Source organism: Somniosus microcephalus, chromosome 6, assembly GCF_052327205.1.
Source record: "Somniosus microcephalus isolate GS21.2 chromosome 6, FLI_Smic_1.0, whole genome shotgun sequence".
NCBI lineage: Eukaryota > Metazoa > Chordata > Chondrichthyes > Squaliformes > Somniosidae > Somniosus > Somniosus microcephalus.
This window is the reverse complement of record NC_140992.1, coordinates 41,559,260-41,585,595: the sequence shown is the minus strand read 5'-3', so window position 1 is coordinate 41,585,595 and position 26,336 is coordinate 41,559,260.

Genomic DNA, 26,336 nt, shown 5'->3' with positions numbered 1-26,336 from the left:
CTCCAGGGCCTGATAATCCACATCCCAGGGTACTTAAGGAAGTGGCCTTAGAAATAGTAGATGCATTGCTGGTCATCTTCCAGAACTCGATAGACTCTGGAACAGTACCCATGGATTGGAGGGTAGCTAATGTTACCCCACTATTCAAAAAAGGTGGTAGAGAAAAAGCCGAGAATTATAGACCGGTAAGCCTGACATCGGTAGTGAGGAAAATGCTAGAGTCCATTATAAAAGATGTAATAGCAGAGCACTTGGAAAGCAGTGACAGGATCGGACAAAGTCAACATGGATTTACAAAAGGTAAATCGTGCTTGACTAATCTACTGGAATTTTTTGAGGATGTAACTGGTAAAATAGTTAAGGGCGAACCAATGGATGTGGTGTATTTGGACTTTCAGAAGGCTTTCGATAAGGTCCCGCATAAGAGATTAGCGTGCAAAATTAAGGCACATGAGATTGGGGGCAAGGTATTGACTTGGATAGAGAACTGGTTGGCGGACAGAAAGCAAAGAGTTGGAATAAATGAGTTGTTTTCCGAGTGGCAGGCAGTGACTAGTGGGGTACCGCAAGGATCAGTCCTAGGACCCCAGCTGTTCACAATATATATTAATGATCTGGACCAGGGAATTGGATGTAATATCTCCAAATTTGCAGACGACACAAAGCTGGGTGGGAGGGTATGCTGTGAGGAGGATGTCGTGAAACTCCAATACGACTTGGACAGGTTGGGTGATTGGGCAGAAACATGGCAAATGCACTATAATGTGGATAAATGTGAGGTTATCCACTTTGGTGGCAAAAACAGGAAGGCAGATTATTATTTGAATGGCAATAGATTGGGAGAAGGGGAAGTGCAAAGAGACCTGGGTGTTCTTGTGCACCAGTCGCTGAAGGTAAGCATGCAGGTGCAGCAGGCGGTTAAGAAGGCAAATGGTATGTTGGCCTTCGTAGCAAGAGGGTTCGAGTACAGGAACAAGGATGTCTTGCTACAGTTGTACAGGGCCTTGGTGAGACCGCACCTTGAGTATTGTGTGCAGTTTTGGTCGCCTTACCTGAGGAAGGACGTTCTTGCCATGGAAGGAGTGCAGCGAAGATTCACCAAGCTGATACCTGGGATGGCAGGAATGACGTATGAGGAGAGATTGTGTCGATTGGGCTTATACTCACTGGAGTTTAGAAGATTGAGAGGGGATCTCATCGAAACCTATAAAATTCTGTCAGGCCTGGACAGACTAGATGCAGGAAGGATGTTTCTGATGGCCGGGGAGTCCAGAACCAGGGGTCATAGTCTAAGGATAAGGGGTAAGCCATTTAGGACTGAAATGAGGAGGAATTTCTTCACCCAGAGAGTGGTGAACCTGTGGAATTCTCCACCACACAAGGCAGTTGAGGCCAATTCATTAAATATATTCAAGAAGGAGTTAGACATATCTCTTAAGGCTAAAGGGATCAAGGGATATGGGGAGAAAGCAGGGACAGGGTACTGAATTTGGATGATCAGCCATGATCTCATTGAATGGCGGAGCAGGCTCGAAGGGCCGAATGGCCTACTCCTGCTCCTATCTTCTATGTTTCTATGTTTCTATGTTTCTAATCAAACCGCACTCAGTGCAAATCGCACTGCAAATCCTGTTTTTATAGGCCCTGCTCTGAATTATTCTCTGCCTTCTCCAGTGCTGCTGACTCCTGTCAGGTCCGCTGTCCTCGGCCTCCCGTGCTCTTTATCCTCTTAAGAGCTGCAGACTACCTTTAAGTGGTGGCAGGACCACCAGATTTCCTGTCCTCCTAAATGGTGAGCTGCCTATAAGCAATGAGCTTAGAGCTGACAGCTTGCCAATCATTGCAGAAGAAACCTAATCATTAAAATCATTTAGGCCTGCTGCTGTCTTCTTTGTGTGAGAGGAGCAGAGCACTGCCTGCCTCATCTAGATCACATACCACAAGCATCCTCAATGGCTCTTTTGCTGTTTAGGTGGGGAGGTGCTGTGGTGACGAAAGGTCATCGACCTGAAACGTTAAATCTGTTTCTCTCTTCACAGATGCTGCCTGACCTGCTGAGTATCTCCAGCATTTTCTGTTTTTATTTCAGATTTCCAGCATCTGCAGAGGCCCATCAAGTTCTTTCTTTCTATATATCAGAGTTGTTGGCATACTTGCACATTGGAATGGAAAAATACAGTTGTAGATTGCATTGCTTTCTGAATGTTTTTACAAGTTTCTCTGCTTTCTCCTCTTCTCTTTTGAAGGCATCAACATCCACTAGGGTACAGTCCCATGGACACAAGTCACCTCGTGGTAACTTGACTAAATAGCCATTCTTTGTATATGAGCGTAAGTAATGATTGGTAGTAGGCCATTCATTATGGGGGCTTCAAAACAAAAACTTAACACTTTCCAGCATTTGTCAATAAATAGAAATTAGGAGCCAATGGGTACTATTTGCAGCATCCAAACTCAGCACAGATTGGGCAGCAAACCTCGAACCTTTTGGTCTACACCTTGTCTTTGCCCACTGACCTATCAGGATAGCTGATTTCTAAATGTTATGGCATATTTGGGAGCAAAGGTATTTTTCAACTTTGCATACAGTGTGATATTTAAAGCATGCATCCATTAATTAACTATGTATGGAAATGCTGAAATTATGATGGATCATTGTGTTGCATCTAAAGTAATATGGATCTGCTGTAAATTATTATCTCAACTGATGTTACAAATGTGCAATATTGGCAAGGAGTCTCATCTGCCTGTTGTTCATATTGGGAAATGATGAGCATGCTGCATGGACAGTGTGCCCATGATTTCTGATATGCCCAGTCAGCTAGCAGTAGTGCACATTCATAAAATCAGCCCTATTGTGTCTGTGTAAAAAAATTCTTTGGGATGACATAAAATGGAAAAAGTTGACAAAAATCTAAACTTCTGCCCAAATCTCAAATTTGTGCCTGGACAGAGAATTTATCATCAGGTAAATAATTCCAAACTTGACCTCTTTAATCTGCTTACAGGATGCATTGTGTAGAGCAATCAATCCACTCCCTTGTCTTATTTTTAATCTTCTGTTGAATTCTGCTTTGCTTTACTGTGTTTGCTTTTCACAAGATCACAAGGTAAATTACAGATGACGAAGGCCACTTGGCCTATTTTAATTTATCTAGCCAGAGAAATTCTAACAGACCCCTACTGTTACATCCAATTCTTTCTTCAATGATTCCAAGGGTTTTACTTCCATTACTCTATCTGGAAGTCTATTTCAGACTTGGATCACTCTTTGACTGAAGATGAATTTCCAAATATCTGTCTTCAAATTACTTAGTTTGAACCCGTCTCCCAAGTTCAACATCCACGGTTGAATTTAAAGTAATATTCTGCATTAACTATTTTATATTCTTGACAATCCTAAATACCTTTATAAGTTCATCTCGCAGAGGCCTCCTTTCTAGGGTGAATAGCCCAAGTTTCCCCAGTGTTTCCTCATAACTCAGACCCCGGACACTGGGAATCAGCCTCATGGCTCTTCCTCGCATGGCTTCTGTAATGTATATACCTTTAAGGGGGGAACTACTTTTTCCAGATCATGTATACTGTAGTACCGGCAGTGACCACACCTGTATATAGCACTGAGTAGTAATCTGTACAGTTAAGTTCCAGAGTGAGCCACGTTGAGTAAACACCTGTTGTACCGTTCTCCTGCAGTCTGTGTCTTACTACTGATGGACACAACAGCTTCAATGTTTCACCTGTTGCTTGGTGACCAGAATTGGATACAATATTCAAGGTGCATTCTGAGCAGAGCGCTATAAAGTTTCATCACTACTTCCTCTAAGTTATATTCTACTATTTTGACTGTGTAGTTCAACGTTCTATTGACTTTGTTGATTGCTACTCTGCATTGTTTGAATATGTTTAGCGCCAAGTCTGCTTAGACTCCTAGGTTTCTTTTAACTTCATTCTCAGATATTTTACCAACATTCATGAAGTACAGGTCTCATCTATTTTTTCTGTTGTATCGGCTTTACACTTGTCTGCAATGAATTTGATCTGCTATTGCACTGCCCACTTACATATTTTGTTCAACTTATTCTGTTGTCACTGAGCCCCTCCTAGTTTGGTACCATCTGCAAATTTGACCACTTTGGATTAAGCTTCTGAATCCAGGTCATTTATGTAAATTAAAAACAGAAGTGGTTTCAACAGTACTTCCACCACTCTTATATTACTCCTTTAATGAGTACTCCCTTCCAGCTGTTTACCTTGAATCCCCATAGCTTTGAATATAATTAATAGTCTTTTGTGTAAAACTTTATCAAAACCTTTTGGAAGTCAAGGTACACCATTGTAAAGTCTGTGGGTTGTATAGCGAAGTAATACACAGACTACAAGAGTAACTTAAACAGGACTTTACTATTCGAAGGTCAGGGCGAATCTGCCCAATAAGTTCTGCCACAGCACTTATATACCGGTGTGGTCACCGTCGGTATTACAATATACAGCAGCCAGGATAAAGTAGTGCCACACCTAAAATAGTTCTCTTAAAGGTGGACGGTTACATACAATAGTTCTCTTAAAGGTAGAACAGTTACATACACTACAATCCTCCCTTTTTAGCTTACAGCATACTTATTCCCCATTAACATAACATCATAACATATCCAACCTCATGTTACAACAGTTCACAGAGGTAGTCTCTGCGGAAACAGTTCACAGATTCAGTCTCTGCGGGAAACAGTTCACAGATTCATTCTCTGATCTTCTTGACTCGGTCCGGACCACGCCTCTGTGGTGTAGTCGGGTCACCTTGTGAGAGGGACTCATCCCCTAGTCCTTCCCTAGACTTAACAGCTTTACTTCCATCACTTCTGAACCAGCATTGCTGACTTTTTAAAACAAACAAAAAACAGTTGGATTGCCTTGGGAAATTTTCCTACTTTCCAACTGATTTGGCTCCGTTCGGGGGACCACGTGTGTGATCTGGTAGAGGTAATAATGGTTCAGCTGGTTATCATCTTCTGCTTCGTCTTTTCCTTTTTTGCTTCTTGGAGACTCTCGGGGCTCCATTGTCAGCTGCCAGCTGTAACGCCACCATTTCCCTATGTTCCTTAGACTTTAAGTGATTCATCCTGATTTCAGCACTTTGGGAGTTCTCAGCACAAGCTGGGCAGACCAGGTCCTCGTAATATTCAGTGTCACTCAACAGATCATGGTAATATTCGGTGTCGTCCTGAGCTAGGCCAGTGAGAGGGTCTTCTATTTCCTCCTTACCCAGCTGGACGTTAGCCGACTTTTGTTCCAAATCCCGACACCTGTCCTGAAGAGACTTCATCATGCGTTCAGATTCATCCCGCTTTTTCTGGGCTTCCTGCAAGTCTTTTACTAATGACCTCATTTGTGATTTCAATACTTCAACTTCATTCGGAGGTTGATTGATCGGACTATTCAATCCCTCTACTGAAGTAGCTGTTTCAGTATTCTGTTGTCCTACATTGCCGTGCGTCAGCGTACGTTTGGCATCCAAGGGCTGTTCTGCTGCAGACTTCTCAGTCTGGGTTGCCACCTCAGCTCTTCCAATGACTTTTGAGAGCTCCGGCTGTTCTGCTGCAGACTTCTCAGTCTGGGTTGCCACCTCAGCTCTTCCAATGACTTTTGAGAGCTCCCTTCCCTTTGAAGATTGAGGCTCGTATTTAAGTTTTTCCCATTTTAGAGTTTTATCCCTCAGCATATGAATGAGTTGGTTGACTGTTAACTCTTCTGCCATCATCCCTTTTCCATTAACTACAGGGCTGTTTATAACCTTTCCCTGGAGGAGTTGGCTGACTGTTAACTCTCCTGTCCTCATCCCTTTTCCATTAGCTGCAGGGCTGTTTAGAACCTTGTCCTGGGGCTCCTTTGCTGCTTCTACTTTGCCATCATCCGCAGGCCCCATCCTTCGAATTTCCACAAATGAATCGTCTGGTGATGCTGCACCCAACTTCAGTAGGAGCTCGGAAGTCATGTCGACCAACTCAGCTTTTTCTGCCTGCAACCTGCTAACCAGCGCCTTCAGTTGCGGCACATCTTGTTCCACCGGATTGGAGCACGCCCCTTCAGAAGCCAAATCCGCTTTGATTCGTTTGGCCTCCTCGTGCAGACGGTTTGTGTGCTCCTGCTCCCTTTTCTTCCCCAGCTGCTTCTGTTGTCTTTCCAGATTCTCCCATTCGGTATCATAGAACTTTTTCATTGCTTTCATCTCTTGCTCGAGACGGCAATTCAATTGTTCTAATTGCTGTCGTAATCTGAAATAAGTTTGCGTTCGAGCTCGATGTTCCTCAGTAATATATATCTCTGTAACTTGAACAGACTCAGAATTCTCTGTCGAGCTATGTTGTTGTTGCTCAGAGGAATTCTGTTCTGAAACTTTGTTCTCCCCTGGAGCATAAGCCTTTAGGCCCACATTCGTTCTACCAACCTTAGTCAGCAAGTTCATTTTAGACTTGTCTTTCATGCTTGGGCTGATCTTATCGTCATCCGTTTCAGAGTCTGAGCTGATTGTCTGCCCCGAGTCCTCACTCGTTATTGCTTTGAGGTAGTGCCATTCCATGTCTATTTTCTTGATCCACTCCCGTCCTAGAAGTGGTGGTCCTCCCTCAGGTAGTACGTATAAGTCCATTCCGGGGTGTTCTTTGCCCCTGTCTCTCACCTTGACTCTTATCTTTCCCATGGGGTATACTTTATGCCCCGTGTATGTCTGCAATACGAACTTGGTATCTCTCAAGGGTATATGTGAGAATAGCCGGTTGTAATCCCTTCGATTTATGATGGATAGGGCTGATCCAGTGTCCAATTCCATTCTCACTTGGACTCCGGCTATTTTTAGCATGACCCAGATAGTTTGTAGGTCAGCTTCCTTACTCACATTATGAATTCTCAGACTACCCAGTTCCTGGCCGCTTGGGTCTGAGTCTGAATTCTGTTCATCTGAACTCTTCTCAACCACCTTGTGTACTTTGTTGTACCTTTCCTGTGATGGCTTTTTTTTTTGGTTGTTGGTCTTCTACCCTGACCAGCATACTTTGGCTATGTGACCCAGTTTGCCACATTTCCTACAGTCCTGGTTTTTAAACCAGCATTGGTTCTGGTCGTGTGTTGTCTTCCCACAACGATAACATTTCGTTGCACCTGAAGTAATTTGATCCACACTGAGGACCGCTGCCTTCAGCTGCATTTCCGCAGTTCCTTTCGCTGCGGCTTCGTGTGATGCTGCAATAAGGACAGCCCTATCCAGTGTAAGGTCGTTCTCTTCGAGCAGTCGCTTTTGCGTTCCTTCCTTCGACAACCCGCACACGAACTTGTCTCGCAATGCCTCTGTCAGGTTTCCTCCAAACTGGCAGTATTTCGCTAGCCTGCGCAGTTCGACCAAGTATTCCACGTTGCTTTCCTCTTTCCGTTGCGTTCTCGCATAAAATTTGAATTGTTCCGCCAACATCAGCGGTGTGGGGTTCAAGTGATCCTTCAGAACAGCAACAATATTATCGAAGGTTTGATCCGCCGGTTTAACTGGTGCTAGAAGATGCTTTAATAGCCCGTATGTCTTCGCCCCCATCGAGTTTAGCAAGGTTATAGCTTTATCATCATCTTCTATTTTATTGGCCTCACAATATATCTCGATACGTTCTACGTACGTGGCCCAATCTTCCACCTCGGCATCGAAGTTGTTGATGTTACCATGCTTAGGCATCTTCACTATCTCCCACTATCTTTCTGCGAAACAACAGGATTTCTCTTTAACTTTTTAACTTTTTCTTTTTTTTTCCAAAAATGGCGGGTCCCGCGCTTGTCTTCTTCCCCGCCTACTGGCAAAATGCCGGTTTCCCGCGCTTGTCTTCTTCCCCCCTACTGGCAAAATGGCGGTTTCCCGCTCCTGACTTCTTCCTCTGGTGGGAGCGGTAAGCTTTGCCCTCGGGCGACGACCGCTGGTTTACGGGGTTTGTAGCCTGTGCGCCGGCTTCAGTTTATTCTGAAGCGCGCGCTAGAAAAGCTGATCGCGTTCCTTGTTCCCCCCCCCCTTCTTCTTTTCGGCAGGGGCAACCGGCGCTGGGGACAACCAGTTGGCGTCGGACAGATCCAGCTCCTGGTCCTTCACGGCAGCTGCTGCAAGCCGCTGGCCGGACCCTCGCTCGGTCTCTCTCTCGGGCTCTGTCTCTCCCGCTCGCGCGGCTCTCGCTCGCTCTCTCTCGGGCTCTGTCTCTCCCGCTCGCTCGGCTCTCGCTCGCTCTCTCTCGGCTCTGTCTCTCCCGCTCGCGCGGCTCTCCCTCAGCGGCTTTAAACGCCTCTCCCAGACCTCCCGCAGTCCGGTCCTTTCCTCCCCGGCTGCGGCTGATTCTTCGCGGGTTATTTAGTTATTTATTTATTTATTGCCTCCGCGCCTTATGATCCCGGTCGCAGCGCCTCGCGGCCTCGGTAGGTGCCCGGCCTTTTTCGCTCCAATCGCGCCTCCCAGCCCTCTCGCAGTCCGGTGCTTTCCTCCCCGGCTGCGGCTGAGTTCTCCGTGGCTTATTTATGTTTATATCTTCCCGCGCCTTACGATCCCGGTCGCAGCGCCTCGTGGCCGCGGTAGTTGTCCGGCCTTTTTCGCCGTCGCGGTCTAGCCGTCTCACGACGCACCCTCGCCCGCTTGTACCGCGGCTTCTGCTCCACGCTGCCCCAGTCTCAGCGCCTCTGGGCCCGACTTCTGTCCGGCTCCTTTCCCCCTCGACCGTGGTCGAGTGCACCGCCCTTATCCTCCGTTTATTTGTTTCTATTTTCCCTTTACTCACAGTCACCGTGGCCGACTTGCTTCTCGTGTTGATCGGCTCACTCACCACCGTGGCAGAAGGGACAATCCGTGCCTGTTGCTGATGGAAGACTTCGTGTTTGAAATCTTCCTCCTTTCTTGGTCTGCAGACTCGAGTTTTCTCTCAGCAAAACGACGAGGGCGGGTGCCTCTTCTTGACGCTCGTTTACTTCTTCAGAAGTATTGTTGCCGCAGGGTAAGATCGAACTCGTCGCCACTGTAAAGTCTGTGGGTTGTATAGCGAAGTAATACACAGACTACAAGAGTAACTTAAACAGGACTTTACTATTCGAAGGTCAGGGTGAATCTGCCCAATAAGTTCTGCCACAGCACTTATATACCGGTGTGGTCACCGTCGGTATTACAGTATACAGCAGCCAGGATAAAGTAGTGCCACACCTAAAATAGTTCTCTTAAAGGTGGACGGTTACATACAATAGTTCTCTTAAAGGTAGAACAGTTACATACACTACAACCATGTCATAGGGCTATCCACAGTCCACTTGGGTTGTCACTTCCTCAAAGAGGTCAAGAAGGTTAGTGAGACAGATCTTTCCCTACTGAATCCATGTTGACTGCTGTTTACTAGATTGTTATTATTTAGATGACCCTTAAGCTTACTCTTAATAATGGATTCTTTTATTTTATATTTTCCAGTAAGTCTAATAGGTCTGTAATTGTCTGTCTGTTTTGTTACCCTTTTTGAACATGGCATCACAATACACTGTTTACATAAGAACATAAGAAATAGGAGTAGGAGTAGGCCATTCGGCTCCTCGAACCTGCTCCGCCATTCAATAAGATCATGGCTGATCTTCTACCTCATCTCCCCTTTCCTGCACTATTCCCATAGCTCTTGATTCCCTTAATATTCAAAAATCTATCGATCTCTGTCTTGAATATACTCAACGACTGAGCCTCCACAGCGCTTTGGGGTAGAGAATTCCAAAGCTTCACCACCCTCTGATTGAAGAAATTTCTCCTCATCTCAGTCCTAAATGGCCGACCCCTTATTCTGAGCCTGTGACCCCTGGTTCTAGACTCCCCAGCCAAGGGAAATATCCTCCTTGCATCTAACCTGTGAAGCCCTGTAAGAATTTTATATGTTTCAATGAGATCACCTCTCATTCTTCTAAACTTTAGAGAATATTGGCCTAGTCTACTCAATCTGTCCTCATAGGACAACCCTCCCATTCCAGGAACCAGTCTGGTGAACCTTCGTTGCACTCCCTCTATGGCAAGTATATCCTTCCTTATGTAAGGAGACCAAAACTGTACACAATACTCCAGGTGTGGCCTCACCAGGGCCCTATATAATTACAGTAAGATGTCTTTATTCTTATACTCAAATCCTCTTGTAATACAGGCCAACATACCATTTGCTTTCCTAATTGTTTGCTGTACCTGCATGTTAACTTTCAGTGATTCATGTAGAAGGACACCCAGGTCCCTCTGAACACCAACATTTCCCAATCTCTCACCATTTTACAATCTACTGGATCCTCCCCAGTGTCAATTAGCTCCCTTTCAGTAATTGAGTCCTATCTAGGACTTCCATCATGTTTATAACAAAGTCATTGGTTTTACTTGGGATAACTTTGGAGAGAGCATATTACTTATTTCTTCCCTTGTGAACATTTGGAGGAAATAGTCATTTAGAATAGGGGGCAAAATTCGGTTGCTTTGTGCCTCCCAAGGGGGTGCTAATGGGGCGCAAAGCAACTAGCACCTGGGCACAGCGCCGCTAACACCTCCCGCGAAATTTAGCGGGAGGTTAGCGGCAGTGGTAGCCAGTAGCGTCCTGCGGCGCTGTGCCTCCGGCGATGACATCATCACCGTGAAAAGCGCCCCGCTCACGCCCCAGCTGCAAACTTGGGTCGCACCCCTTGACGTACCGCCAGACGCTATGTCTGACAGGGTCAGGGGGGCATACTTGCAGCTGGGGTGGCGATATTTAAAGGGGATGTGCCGGGCGGCCAATTTTTTGTGGGCCGCCTGCCAGCACCTGCCCCTTCTGCCCTCCTCCTGTGGGGTGCCAGCTGCGATCTATCAGCCTGGCACTTCTCTTGAGCGCCGGGCTCTTTGACTGGCACCTCGCTCCCTGGTTGCCCAGCAGGGCCCCGGTTCATGCTGCACAAGGGCCCTCCCCTTTAATAAGGGGAGGAAGGCCTGCAGTACCACGGCGCGACGTGCCGGTGCAAGTGGCGCTGCGGCACATAGCACCGTGATATTGAACTGGAGTGCCCCGAGAGGGAGGGGCAGCGCTTCCAGTAGTGCCCCGCCTCCTGCTTGAGGCGCTTCCACTCAATTTCGGGTACAGGGGTGCCAACTTTTTCGGGGCGCTAAAAATAGAGCCCTGGCGAAGTTAATGCCCCAAAGGTGGCGCAAACCAATCTTTCCGCTTCTTTGTGCTCATCCTCAGATTTGAGCCATAATTTTGCATCTTTTACGGCTTTTACCTTTTTTCTGAGCCCTCTTGTAGGACTGATTTTTTTACTATTCTGTTTAGCTATGTTATGCTTTTTTCCAAGTCTCTCTTTGGCCCTATGATCACCCTTCTAATGTGTTCAGACATTTTTTGTATGAATCCCCGTGAGCCTCTTCTCCTTTCTCCAAGAGGATTTGTTTTTGTTTTTCATCTCACTTTTAATTTGTTTGTTAATACATTTAGAGTCACTTTTGTTTAGTTTGAACTTGTTGGTTTTCCTAAACCAGTTATCATGCATGTTCAGTATTATACTTTTAAACGTGTTCTACACATTCGATATGTGACTCCAGTCCCACACTACATGCTTGACTCTTAATGTCCTCTGAAGTGACCTAGCAAGCCATCCAGTTTTAAATAATGGCCCAGAAATTCGGGTCAGAGGCTTCCCGTGGGTGCAAGCCCCCGACCTGCACTTACCTAGCGCGCCGGCCGTTGTGCTGTGGGCCCGCGTGGGATTCCGATCCTGGGCCTCCTCCAACTGCCGGCGCGCAGTGCTTGCATATCCCAGGGGCGCAGTTAGTTCGTAGCGTCCCCTGGGATCATGTGGGCCATGGAGAGCCAATGGTAGCAGGGAAATGCCCATTCATAAAATTGACAGGAAGAGCTGTCAAAACCATAAACACTATCAGCCCCAAAACATAACTAAAACTTCAAATAATTTTTTTTAAAAACCTCACATTTTTAAAATACAGGTAACTATAAATTACATAAAATAACTATTTTAAACAATAATTTAAATTTTTGAAAAAATTAATTCCTTTTCTAACGGGGCTAAAAATAAACTTACCTTTCTTTAAAGTATTTAAAAATAATAAACCTGTGGAAATTTTTTTAAAATTTTAATTAATTCACCACTTACCTTGTTAAAAGTAAGCTTTGCGCCTGCTTTTTAAAAGTGTAACTGCTGGAGACTTACCCTCCCGGAGAAACATGGAAAAAAAACATAAGTTCCAGGCGCACGCGCTGCCTCTCCGGCGCACGCGTTCGACCTCTGAACCACTTCCATTAAGGGAACGGAAGTTCCGGTTTCCAGCACGGTTTCATTGGGCCTACGGGTGCGTACACAGCGCGTACTCACCCGTGGAGACCCGAATTTCTGGGCCAATGACTATAAGTTGAATTAGTAATTAGATGGACTTATCAGAATTCCTTATATATAACACACGAAGGAAATCTTGATCAATCTCCCTTTTCCCCCATTCTAGAATTCTTCTTAACTTTCTCTTCTAATTATATTATTTTGTTTTTTTCCACTGAATTTATTTGTTCTAACTCCTTGGGGGTGATTCTAACATTTGGTGATAGTGTAAAATGTTCAATATTGAGTTAGCCACCCACCATACACCATGCCAATCTTACTTTCCATTGACTTCAATGCATAGGGACATCAAGATATTGCCCATTTTACACTATCACCAAAAGTTAGAATTAACCCCCTTTTCTCTGAAACTCTTTCTCACCTGTCTTTTTCTGCTAACTCATTGGGAGGACTTTTAACCTGAAGGAGCACGTGGGTTTGGGTGCGTGTCAGGGGAGGCGGAGTTTCAATCCAACCTGCCAGCTTCCGTGTTTAAATTGAGCACGTTAGGCTTCTTGCACAGAATCCCTTGGGAGAGGCGGCTTGACTATTACAATATGCTAATCACTCAATTGGACCGATACTTCAACTCACTTTCAAAATCAGCGGCGCATCCACGGGTTTCCCAGGCTTCCTGAAACTCGCCGGTGAAAGCAAGGTGAGAACACAATGGCAATTGAGGGAGCTGAATCAATACTCAATAAATACTCAGTATCAATGTTCCCTTTAATTTCTTTTGTGTGCGCGGCCCCTTTAATGAGCTGCAGCCCATTCAAACTATTGCGCATGCGTGGTTTTTTCTATTTAAAAACCAGGGAGCCAGGGAGCCGGCTGCGCGGGAGACCTGAGGGCAGCAGCAGCAAGCGGAGCAGCAGTGAACGGAGCAACAGAGAGGGGAGCAGAGCAGCAGAGAGGGGAGCAGCAGAGAGGGGAGCAGCAGAGAGGGGAGCAGCAGAGAGGGGAGCAGAGCAGCAGAGAGGGGAGCAGAGCAGCAGAGAGGGGAGCAGAGCAGCAGAGAGGGGAGCAGCAGAGAGGGGAGCAGCAGAGAGGGGAGCAGCAGAGAGGGGAGCAGAGCAGCAGAGAGGGGAGCAGAGCAGCAGAGAGGGGAGCAGAGCAGCAGAGAGGGGAGCAGAGCAGCAGAGAGGGGAGCAGCAGAGAGGGGAGCAGCAGAGAGGGGAGCAGCACACAAAAGGCACTACCTCTGACCCAGGGAGCACAGGCAGAGTTTCCTTGACATGTCCGAACAGCAGTGTTGCAGGAGGCTCAGGTTGTCCCATCAGGTGGTGATAGACAACTTCAGTCTACTGGAAGAAGACCTGCTGCCTGCTGGATCTGGTGGCTATATGTTACCAGTGGTTGTCAAAGTTACCAACGCTCTCAACATTTTAGCCTCCGGATCCTTCCAGGGCACTGCCAGAGACATATCCAGGATCTCCCAGTCAGCGGGCCACAAATACATAAGACAGGTGACTAATGGGTTCTTTGTCGCGTCCGACAATTATGTGAACTTCGCCTGCGATAACGCCAGTCAGAATGAGTGGGCACTCGGATTTGCGTCTCTGGCTGGCTTCCCACAGGTTCAGGGCTTCATTGACTGCACATACGTGGCAATCCGGGCACCCCCAGATCAACCAGCAATATTTGTGAACCGCAAGGGCTTCCACTCCATCAATGTGCAGCAGGTGTGCAACCACAAAAAGATATTTATGCAGGTGTGCGCCAGATTCCCGGGGAGCTGCCATGATGCTTTCGTGCAGCAGTCCAAGCTCTGTCGTCTTCATATCTGCAAGCTTAAGGGGTGGCGGCTAGGAGACAAGGGATACCCATTTCAAACTTGACTGATGACACCCATCAGAAACTCGACCAATGAAGCCCAACAGTGCTACAATGAATGCCATATGACCACCAAATGTGTGATCTAACAAGCCATCGGCATGCTGAAGATGCACTTCAGGTACCTAGGCAGATCTGGAGACTCCCTTCAGTACGCACCAGCCAGGGTCTCCAGAATAGTTGTGGTGTGCTGCGCTCTGCACAACATTGCGCAGCAGCAAGGTTTTGAACTTGCAGGAGGAATAAGGCGAAGAGCTCAGATCCTCCTTGGATGATTCCGAGGAGGCAGAGGAGGAAGATGAGAAGGAGGAAGGTGAGTTAAACAAGTTAAAAGGTGACTTGCCACCCAGTAACCAAGAATGGGCAAGACGGGAAAGTGGTGCAAAAGAATAAAATTTATGTGATTGAACTAAACAACAGAAACTTCACAACATCACATTTCTCAAACACCCTTGTGCATACCTTTGTGCAACTACAAAGCTTTCCTCTTCCTTTTCTTTCCGCTCCTAAGTGGTACAAACCCTGTGGTTTCAGAGGTAGAGGTAGGCTGCTCAGATCCCTGTTCTGACTGCTGAGATGCCCTTGGCCAAGGTCCTCTGGGTTTTGGAGCCTGTGAGGGCCCCACCGAAGTTTGCTCCACCTGCACCTGTGCAGGGGCAAACTTGGCCATCGGGAGATGAGGCAGCTTGTTGGGCAAAGACTGGGGTCGGCGGGAGGGTGGAATGGCTGAGAAGTGAAAGCGCTTTCAGTGGAGTTCCCACTTCCATGTCGGACTTTGCCATCATCCCTCTCGTGGCCCAGCCACATTTCACTGCTATCGCTATGCTGGAGAGCACTTTGGTGCAGATCAGTGCAGCACCGTAAGGCGGCAGACATGTTGTCATCCAGAGTGTGCACGGCTGTGGTCAAGGCGGCATGGACTCATTTGATTGCTGCGTTTGATGTTTCACGAAGCTGGCCACTCTATCCATGGAAGAACACATCATCGCAATACCCTGTGACATCAACCCACTCACGCTTGAGGTGGACTCCTCCATTCTCTCTGCAGTCATGGTCAGTGTGCTTGGAAGGCCTGTCAGTGCATCGCACACATTCTCTGTTGCTGCTCAATGATTCTCCTTTTCATCGACGGCCCCCAGGGTACAGAATCTGTTTCAATCTGAGCAGAGCTTGGAGAGGGCTGTGCCTTCCGACTTGGACTCTCCACTGCTGTACCTGTCACTACCACCTGCTCTTGCTCACTTGTGAAGTGTGAGTCACCAGATGGCAACCCAACTATCTGTCTAACTGGTCCCACTGAAGTGCAAGTACCTGAGCTGGTGCATGGTCTACATGAGTCCTGTGATGGTGCAGCTTCAGAAGCACTCAGCTCCTCTGAGGAATCATCATCCATGACCTCCACTGACTGCTGCTGCTCGCGTGAAGGGCCTGTCGGAGATAAAAAAACATGAATTAGTCCTGGTGAGGTAAGAATGTTGCTATTTATCATTATGAAGATGATCATATTTCACTTGCTGTTGAAATCAAGTCAACATCACTGAGTGCCGTATGCCATGTGGGTTGCTGTCATCAGATAGCTGGGTGGCCCGCGTCTCTCCATCTCTGATGGCCAGGAATGTCAAAACTCCACTTACCTCCAGCGCATCCTCCTCTGCACTTCTGAGTTGGGAAATCTGTGGGGGACCACCTCCAGTTCTCTCCTTCTCCCTAGTATTCTGTGCTCTCTTCTGCAACGAGGGGAAGAACAGACCTATGAGTGAATGTAATGGCATGTGTTCACCCGATGGATGCATTGTATTTGGTGAGGGTGACAATCAGAGAGAAGCTGAAATTGCATAAGGAGCAGGGGGAGTGGCAGATGGATAGATAGGGATGCGAGGAAGTGTGTCGGCGGGAATTTCAGCGGCAGCAGCGGGGCTATGAAACAGAGACCAGGTAAGGTCTCAGTGCGTCGGCGGGAACTCAGCGGCAGCAGCGGGGCTATAAAAGTCCCAGAGACCAGGTAAGGCCTCAGTGCGTCGGCGGGCGTTTCAGCGGCAGCAGCGGGGCTATAAAAGTCCCAGAGACCAGGTAAGGCCTCAGTGCGTCGGCGGGAACTCAGCGGCACCAGCGGGGCTATAAAAGTCCCAGAGACCAGGTAAGGCCTCACAGCATCGGCGGGAATCTCGAGCGGCAGAGCGAGGCTATAAAAGTCCCAGAGACCAGGTAAGGCCTACCAGTCTCCAGTCTGGACATTTGGATAATCATAATTTAATAGGACAAAGTCAGCATGGTTTTATGAAGGGGAAGTTATGTTTGACAAATTTGCTGGAGTTCTTTGAGGAAGTAACATATAGGGTGGATAAAGGGGAACCAGTGGATGTTGTGTATTTAGACTTCCAAAAGGCATTTGACAAGGTGCCACACAAAAGATTATTGCTTAAGATAAAAAATCACGGGATTGGGGGTAATATTCTGGCATGGATAGAGGATTGGCTATCTAACAGAAGGCAGAGAGTTGGGATAAATGGTTCATTCTCAGACTGGCAATCAGTAACTAGTGGTGTTCCGCAGGGGTCAGTGCTGGGTCCCCAACTCTTTACAATCTATATTAACGATTTGGAGGAGGGGACCGAGTGTAACATATCAAAGTTTGCAGATGATACTAAGATGGGAGGGAAAGTAGTGAGTGAGGAGGACATAAAAAACCTGCAAGGGAACATAGACAGGCTAAGTAAGTGGGCAGAGATTTGGCAGATGGAATACAATACTGGAAAGTGTGAGGTTATGCACTTTGGCAGGAAAAATCGTCGAGCAAGTTATTATCTTAATGGCAAGAAACTGGAAAGTACTGAAGTACAAAGGGATCTGGGGGTCCTGGTGCACGAAACTCAAAAGGTTAGTACATAGGTGCAGCAAGTGATTAAGAAGGCCAATGGAATGTTGGCTTTCATTGCTAGGGGGATAGAATATAAAAATAGGGAGGTATTGCTTCAGTTGTACAAGGTATTGGTGAGACCGCACCTGGAATACTGCGTACAGTTTTGGTGTCCATACTTAAGGACATACTTGCTCTCGAGTCAGTACAAAGAAGGTTCACTCGGTTAATCCCGGGGATGAGGGGATGGACATATGAGGAGAGGTTGAGTAGATTGGGACTCTACTCATTGGAGTTCAGAAGAATGAGAGGCGATCTTATTGCAACATATAAGGTTGTGAAGGGGTTGGATCGGGTGGATGCAGGGAAGATGTTCCCGATGATGGGTGAAACTAGAACTAGGGGGCGTAGTCTTAGAATAAGGGGCTGCTCTTTCAAAACTGAGATGAGGAGGAACTACTTCACTCAGAGGGTGGTAGGTCCATGGAATATGCTGCCCCAAAAAGCTGTAGAAGCTACATCATTACATAAATTTAAAACAGAAATAGACAGTTTCCTAGAAGTAAAGGGAATTAAGGGTTACGGGGAGCGGGCAGGAATTTGGACATGAGTCTAGGTTCGGATCGGTCATGGCCCTGTGAGTAGCGGAGCGGGCCCAGGGGCCGTGTTGCCTGATCCTGCTCCTATTTTGTGTGTCTAATTCTGTTAGATTCAGGAGATGGTTCTGTGATAGTGGATTGGCAGTTAGGATCAGATCAGCCATGATCTTATTGAATGGCGGAGCAGGCTCGAGGGGCCGATTGGCCTACTCCTGCTCCTATTTCTTATGTTCTTATGTTCTTATGTAAAAAGTTGGGTGCGCATGCCATATAAGTGGGTGTGAGGAGTGAAACGATTGAGTAGGCTTGACAAGGCAGAGTGAGGGTGTGGGGTGATGCGCACAGCAGGGTGTAGGTGAATGTGCAACTGCACTCCTTTCCTGACCTGGTAACGTTGTTAAAGCACTTCTTACATTGAATCCAGGAGAGTGGCACTAGGCTCCTGCAGCTGACCTCCTGCATCACCTCCAGCCATGCCTTCTTGGTGTCAGCAGCAGGTTTCTTGCTCCCATTGATGGGGAAGAGTATCTCTCTCCGTCTCCTCATTGACCCCAGCAGCACATCAAGCGAGGCATCATTGAAACGCGGCGCAGCCTTTGCCTGTCTGGAATCCATTCTCACAGTTCCTATTCTCTTCTTGCCAGCTCCAAACTCCTCCAATTTCCATCTTCAGATTGGCCCTTTAAATACACCCTCTGCCGTACACTGGACGCCAAACCCAGAAGTAAAATGCTGATGAGTTGGCCGAGTTAAAAATCCTTTTCACTCTTCTCATTTCCACAGGATTGACGCTTGTCCCTCGGACTGGCAATCTGATCATGCCTGGATGAAATAAAATGGTATATGAAGCAGGAAGGATTAAACGCTAAACTGTAATTGTTTTGAATGGTTCTACCAGAGGCATATTGTGTAATAAGTTTCAGCTTTGAGCAACCTCTACCAGTTTCATTTTTAAGATGCGCTGAACTTTCTTCTGAGTTTCCCGCGCAATATCAGACTCCCGCTCCCAATGCCGAGTTAATATCGGGGCTTTACTGACCATTTTGGAAATTGGGTTACTTCCAACAATTGAGCTTTCATTGGCAGAAAAACAGGGTGCACTGCAGCAACTCGCCAAGGCTTCTTCGGCAGTATCTCCCAAACCCGCCACCTCTGCCACCCAGAAGGACAAGGGCAGCAGATGCATGGGAACACCAACACCTCCAAGTTCCCCTCCAAGCCACACACCATCCTGACTTGGAAATATATCGCTGATCCTTCATCGTCGCTGGGCCAAAAGCTTGGAACTCCCTCCCTAACAGCACTGTGGGAGTACCTTCACCACACGGACTGCAGTGGTTCAAGTAGGAGGCTCACCACCACCTTCTCATGGGCAATTAGGGATGGGCAATAAATGCTGTCCTTGCCACGATGCCCAGATTCCATGAATGAATAAATGTACAAAAAAATTAAAATATTAAATTTTACTACACCATCCTGGTGCCGTGTTGCTGCAGAGATCTCCTGGATTGTCATTCCCGCTGTAGTGAAACTTTCTATAAAGTGTTGGAGATGTATGTATTGGACTCTTTCCACTTCTTCATCATCTCAACCATATGCATGGAAACTGTTCGACCAGCTGCACATGCAAATGTTGCTCTTTAATCAGTGATTTTGAAAACTGGGATCCTGCAATCTGGATCCCTAGTTTCCTCAGTTGAGTGCAGTCATTCTCCAACCACCGTGGAGGAACTGGACTCTCCATCTCTTGCACTTCCAGGTCCTCATGCTTGCTATTGCTCAGTGCTTCATACAATAAAATCCCCTCTGGCTCACTAACTACTTCCTCCTGAGTCTGTGGGCAGGATTTTCATTGGGCTGTGGAGGCAGATTGGAGGCATGTGGGAGGTTAAAATTGCAAAAACTGGTGCCCCGCCTCCATCCCACCTCCAAGCAATTTTCATTAATTCGTGTTTAATGGTTCCGTCTCTGTCCCGCCTCCATGGGATAGGCCGTTAAGGCCCTTAACAAGCACTAAATTGCCTCTATAATGCCATTTTGAAAGGCCTTTGCGATTTTAACCCTTTTCCCACGAGAAACACACCTGTTCTGAAACACGACGGTGAAACCTGGCGGGAGCACAATTGGATTGCTGACTATTAGCTGCAGCTCAACCATTAAATAGGAGATTTGATCAGCCATCATTTGCACGTGGCAGGACTTTGTTGTCTCAGGTCTGGGGGAACTTTTAGAAGGCATAACCACAGCTGTGGAAGTTTGGAGCCTGACACCCATCTCCAGTGTGACCTCCTGTGAAACTCCTCTCGCCACCTTCACTGAGCGCTTCTTCAATGGAGGCATATACTAGAAGCATGGGAGCCATTTATTTCCTTCCCTTCTGGATATTATATGAGGACGAAGACCAGCCGCGGCACCAGCAGAACCAGGAACAACAGCAGCACCAACAGCAGCAGCACCAGCAGGAGCGCCAAGCTGCTGCTCACCTACGTGAAGCTGCACAGGCCAGAAGGGGCCAACGCATGGAAGCCCCTCAGTGCAGTAGATACCCCACAAACAGGGTCTACAGACACAGGGTCAGCTATCTCAATATGTCTGAGCAGCAGTGCCAAAGGTGGCTCTGACTTTCGCGAGAGGTAGTGGGTGACATCTGCGCAATGCTGCAACAAGACCTGCAGCCCAGAGGACCAGGTGGACAACCCTTACCAGTGGCCATCAAAGTCACCACCGCACTCAACTTTTTTGCCTCCGGCTCATTCCAGGGATCAGCAGCAGACATCAGCAGCATCTCCCAGGCGACCGCACACACTTGCATCATGCAGGTAACTGATGCCCTCTTTGACATCATGCACAATCACATCCATTTCACCAAGGATCAAGCAAGTGTCATGGCATGTGCGGTTGGATTAGCTAATCTGGTAGGCTTTCCAAGGGTGCAGGGTGTCGTTGACTGCATACATGTGGCCCTTAAGGCACCCCATCGCAATCCAGGTATTTTTGTCAACCGCAAGGGCTTCCACTCCCTTAACATTCAGCTGGTGTGTGACCACAAGAAGGAAATTTTGCATGTTTGTGCCAAGTACTCTGGCAGTTGCCATGACTCCTTCATACTGGGCCAGTCCAATGTGCCTCCGCTATTCAGTCCACCAGACCAACTTAACGGATGGTTAATTGGAGACAAGGGCTATCCCCTGAAGATATGGCTAATGACGCCATTGAGGAGCCCATCCAATGAAGCTGAGGAGTGCTACAACTCCAGCCACATGTCCACCAGAGCCATAATCGAGCAAACCATCGGTTTGCTGAAGATGCACTTCAGATGCCTGGATAGATCAGGTGGAGCCCTGCAATACTCAGCAGCCAGGGTCTCCAGAATCATCGTGGTTTGCTGTGCACTTCACAACATGGCACAGCCTCATGGCTTGCAGATTCCTGAGGACCAAGTGGCCTGTCAGATATCCTCCTCAGATGAGGAGGAGGAGGCGGAGGAGGTGGAGCAGGAGGAGAGCGAAAATGAACATCTTGCAGAGTCCCATCAACCAGCGGCAGCAGTACGTTAGAACATTGCTGCCCGGGATGCAAGGAACGCACTCATCTTGGCCAGATTTGCTTAGCCTAGCCAATCAAGCACTTTTGCCTCGCAGCTTCTTACCTGAGCATCGACAATGGCCAACAGATTCCTAGCAATTTGACCACCATACTGATAATTGCAAGTAATCCTAAACCCTCAACGTGAAAGTCCCATTCGTGAAATGACACACGCCAGAACTACAGCAGTAGCCATCAGATTTTTTATTTACATTATTCATCTGATGGCTTTTTCACATAAAACACCAAATTTCACCCAAGTGACTACCCTTGTGACTATTTGTGCAGTATCTCTCTCTTACGCGTGCTCCTAAGTGGTGCTTCCCCTGTGGCTTCAGCAGATGTGGAGGCCCCTTGCTCACTTTCCTGCTGCTCCTGTCTCGACACCTTTGGCGGGGCTCCTCTGGGATTGCGAACCTGTGAGGGCTCGTCAACAGTCTGCTGCTCCTGCGGCTGTGCAGGGGTTGAGATGCCGATCTCAGTTGGGTGTGTACTCTTGTGGGGCTCTGACCGAGGGCTCTGCAGTGGCATGGAAGTGTGAGCGGTTGGAGAGGAACCCCCACTTCCTTGATGTCTGCCACCAACTTCCCTCTCATGGGTCAAGTCCCCCTCAGTGCTTGCAAGTGGCTTGAGAGCACCTTGCTGCACATCAGGGGGGCCATGGGGACCCATATCTGCACTGGCAGTCCGACTCAGAAGGACTTCCATGAAGGTCTGGTTTCTCTGTTCAATAGATGACCATCGCTCCTCCAGAGATGTCATTCTATTCTGAACACTCACCAGGTTTTCTGCACTCTGGCGACTTATCACCTCCATGGAGTTTGCCAACCTTTCCATGGTGATGCGTTCATGCGCCAATGACTCCACAAAGTCTCTGCTCATGTTTGCAATGGGCTCCTCCATTCACTCCACAGTCGCAGTGACCCCGGAGACAAAACCTGTCCAAGACTCCTGCATCTGTTCCTGCAGTTCCAGCACCGCTGATCTTATGGATGGAGCCAGAGGCAAAGGGTCGACATGCAGCTGAGCCGAGCTGGCAGAGTCCTGCGCCCTCGGACTAGGACTCTCCACTGCTGTCCCTGTCTCCACAATCTGCTGATGCTCACTTGTGAGCTGTGATACACCAGGTGACAACACTACTCTATGTCCGAAGGCCCCACCGAGGTGTGAGTGTCTGTGCTGGTGTTGGGTGCGCTGAATTCTGCTGACGTTGCGCCCTCAGAGATTGCAGCTTCCTCTGAGGAGTCTGGAGGCTCAGGCTATTCCTCCTGGCTACTGGCGACGGGTGCTTGCGATGGTCCTGTGGGGGAGTAAAGGAAAGAGTCAGAGATGTGATGCCAAGGTTACATGCACATTCCATATTGCAGATGATCATAAGTCCATCTGTTAGAGCTTCAGAATCATTAACAGTGACTCATGCAACGTCAATGAGAGAGATGGAAAACTATTCTGTCACCAGCTTGCTGTGATGCACCCGTCTGTCCGTCCCCCACTTGCGCATCTTCTTCCACTCCTACGATCTCCAGGGCCGCCTCCTCCCACGGGGTGAGGTGGGCTACTGAGGGTGGCCCTCCTCCTATCCTCGCTCTTTCTCGCTTATTGTGAGCTCTCTTTTCCTGCAATGAGGGTGACAAGTAGAGGTTGAGTGAGAATGAAGGAGTGAGTGTAGAGATTGCATAGCATAGATACTTAGAAGGAGACAAAGATGGAGTGAGGTGGCACGACCAAGGGCCCTCCCTGTGTGTTGTCAGTTGTTTTCATAGCATCACAGTGATAGGGAGTGTGAGGGCTGCACAGTCGAATAGTTAGGTGAATGTGACCATAGAGAGAGAGGGAATGGGTAAAGGTGCATGGATGTCAGTGTCAAGTGGGATGTGGAGGAAGAGATTGCTAAAGCTGAGTGCTGGTGAGGAGAGGCAATGGGGATCAGATTGAGGCTGATGGGAAATTCATACTCACTTTTCCAGTGTGCAGAAGGTCATGAAATCTCTTCCTGCATTGAATCCAGGTGCTTCGGGTTGCTGATAATGGATTGACCTCCTGGGCCATGTAGTGTATGTACCCGTCTACCTTTAAGGAAACTATTGCATGTAACCGTTCACCTTTAAGAGAACTACTTTAGGTGTGGCACTACTTGTTTGGCTTCTGTATACTGTAATACTGACAGTGACCACACCAGTATATAAGCGTTGTGGTAGGATTCCTTGGGCAGATTCGCCCTGACCTTCGAATAGTAAAGTCCTGTTTGTTTGTTACTCCTGAAGTCTGTGTCGTTATTAACTGCACAACCCACAGGCTTTACAGGTCACCTGGATCCACACAGCCTTGGTCTGCTGGGGAGGCTTATTCCTCCTTGAAGAAGGGAAGACCACCTCTTTATGAGCTCTTGCTCCCTCAACTAAAGCCTGCAGGGCAACGTCATCAAACCTGGGAGCAGACCTAGGTCTCTCGCTGGTCATTCTGCCACCAGGTCCCTCTAGCATGAAAGGCCAAAATGTTGTCAGTCTCCCACATTGATTTAGATTCGGGTGGATAACACGAAATGCAGATTACACGACCCCAGCCCGCCCCTGAATCAAAATCCAGCCCTGTGTCTCTGAGTTAGTGAAGATGAGTCGGCAGTTGTAGCTCAGGAAGTGTCAGCAGTTGTATATTTAGAAGTGCCCAGGTAGTCAACGGAGTGGCTGGCCTCTTTCTCCCAGGGAACCCTTATGATGTAAAACACAGAAGAGCTTGTTTAGTTGTGCAGCCTATTACTGTACCTCTTGAAACAATAGCAACTGAGCGTAAGGGCATTTGTAACACTTTGAGAAAGCGCATGAAGCTGACAGTATCATGAGTCTTGCCCTCCCTTTACCAAGCTTCTCTTGCCGCTTTGCCTACAACCTATCCATCTCCCACAGCCTCTCTTGTCTCTGTCTGTTATCTGCAGAGCTTCCTTTTTGTGTGGGCACAGGATTTGCAGTACTGATGCTCCTCTTCCAGTTGCAGTTCTCTGTTGTTGGTTATGGGTGACCTTTTCCTTTTGCGGGGAGAGAGCACAATGTTAAAGGAATATGGGACCAATTTTGACTTTTCGGCAACTGATTGGCGGAGTGCTGGTGAAGAGACACCGTGATTTTGAGAGCCCGGCCTCATTTAAATTTGGCAAATGAGCTGCTGGGCACTAAAGAGATGCCCCAATGCAGCTTGCCGCATTGAAGCCTTAAGATCGGGCTGGGGCAGCTGCCAGCAAGGAATTGTGGGAGTGGGGGTCGCAAATGTAACCCCGCTATGCAAATGTAACCCCGCTATGCAAATGTAACCCCGCTATGCAAATGTAACACCGCTATTCAAGAAAGGAGGGAGAGAGAAAACAGGCCAGTTAGCCTGACATCAGTTGTCGGGAAATTGCTGGAATTCATTATTAAGGAAGTGGTAACAGGGCACTTAGAAAATCATAATATGATTTAGGCAGAGTCAACATGGTTTTATGAAAGGGAAATCGTGTTTGACAAATTTATTAGAGTTTTTTGAGGTTGTAACTAGCGGGGTAGATAAAGGGGAACAGTGGATGTAATATATTTGGATTTCCAAAAGGCATTCGATAAGGTGCCACATAAAAGTTTGCTGGGAAAGATAGTTGCTCATGGGGTTGGGGGTAATATATTAGCATGGATAGAGGGTTGGTTAATTGACTGAAAAGACAGAGTTGAGATAAAGTGGTCATTTTCAGGTTGGCAGGCTGTAACTAGTGGGGTGCCGCAAGGATCAGTGCTTGGGCCTCAAGAGTGTAATGTATCCAAGTTTGCTGACGATACAAATTTAGGTGGGAAAGTAAGCTGTGATGAGGACACAAAGAGCCTGCAAAGGGATACAGACAGGTTAAGTGAGTGTGCAATAAGGTGGCAGATAAAGTACAATGTGGGGAAATGTGAGGTTATTCACTTTGGTAGGAAGAATAGAAAAACAGAGGCCTAGAAATTGGCCTGAGGCACCCAAGCGGTGCAAAGTTCGCCTGGGCGCTGGAATTTGTGCCACGATCGCCGCATTAGCGATCGCCGCAAATTCAGTTGAGGTGCCCCTAGAGGGAGACGGGGCGCGGCTCGAGGCGCTCCGCGTCCCTCTTAGGGCGCTGAAAGTGAGTTTCGCAGCGATACGTGCTGCAGCGCCACACGCTGCGGCACGGCACGCTGCGGTACTGCAGGACTTCCTCCCACTGTTAAGGGGGAGGGGCCTGCAACAGCGCGAGCCCCGATCGCGAGTGCCGGCAAAAGAGCCCGGCACCAAGGAGAAGTGCCGGGCTCTCGGGAAACAGCCTGCAATGCCGCGGGGTGGGGGGGGGACCAGGAGGCCGGGGACGGAGGTGCTGGCAGGCGGCCGCTGAAAAAGCGGCCGCCCCGCACCTCCACCTTAACTTGCGCCTCTGCCGGCGCAGCAAGGCCCCGTGAACCGGGCACGGGTAGTGAACGGCGTCGTTCGCTACCAAATATCGCGATCGGGGCGTGAATGGGGCGCTGCGCACACAGATGACATCATCGGTGGCGGCGCAGCACAAAAGGCTAATGCCACCATTAGCGCCCCTGCTGAATATCGCGGGAGGCGCAGCCAGTGGCACTACAGCCACTGACTGCCTCTTTAGGCGCTAACAGCTGGCGCTACTCACCCAATTTTTCCCCCAGAGTGTTTTTTAAATGGTGATAAACTATTAAATGTTGGTGTTCAGAGAGATTTGGGTGTCCTCATACAGGAAACACAGAAAGTTAGCATGCAGGTACAGCAAGCAATTAGGAAGGCAAATGGCATGTTGGCCTTTATTGCAAGGGGGTTGAAGTACAAGAGTAAAGAAGTCTTGCTATGATTGTACATGGTTTTGGTGAGGTCACACCTGGAGTCCAATGTTCCTATTAAGCTGCACGACCACGCAGCGGTCTGGAGGCCCCATGCAGGCCACTCACCGGCTTAACAATGGAAATAACTGCATATACATGAAAAATTGAATGGGCTGCACAGTCAGTTAAAGGGCCCGCACACCAAAACAAAAATGACAGGGAACATTGTCGGGGTCCTATTTACATCATAGGGCCATGGGTTCCATATTAAAAGGG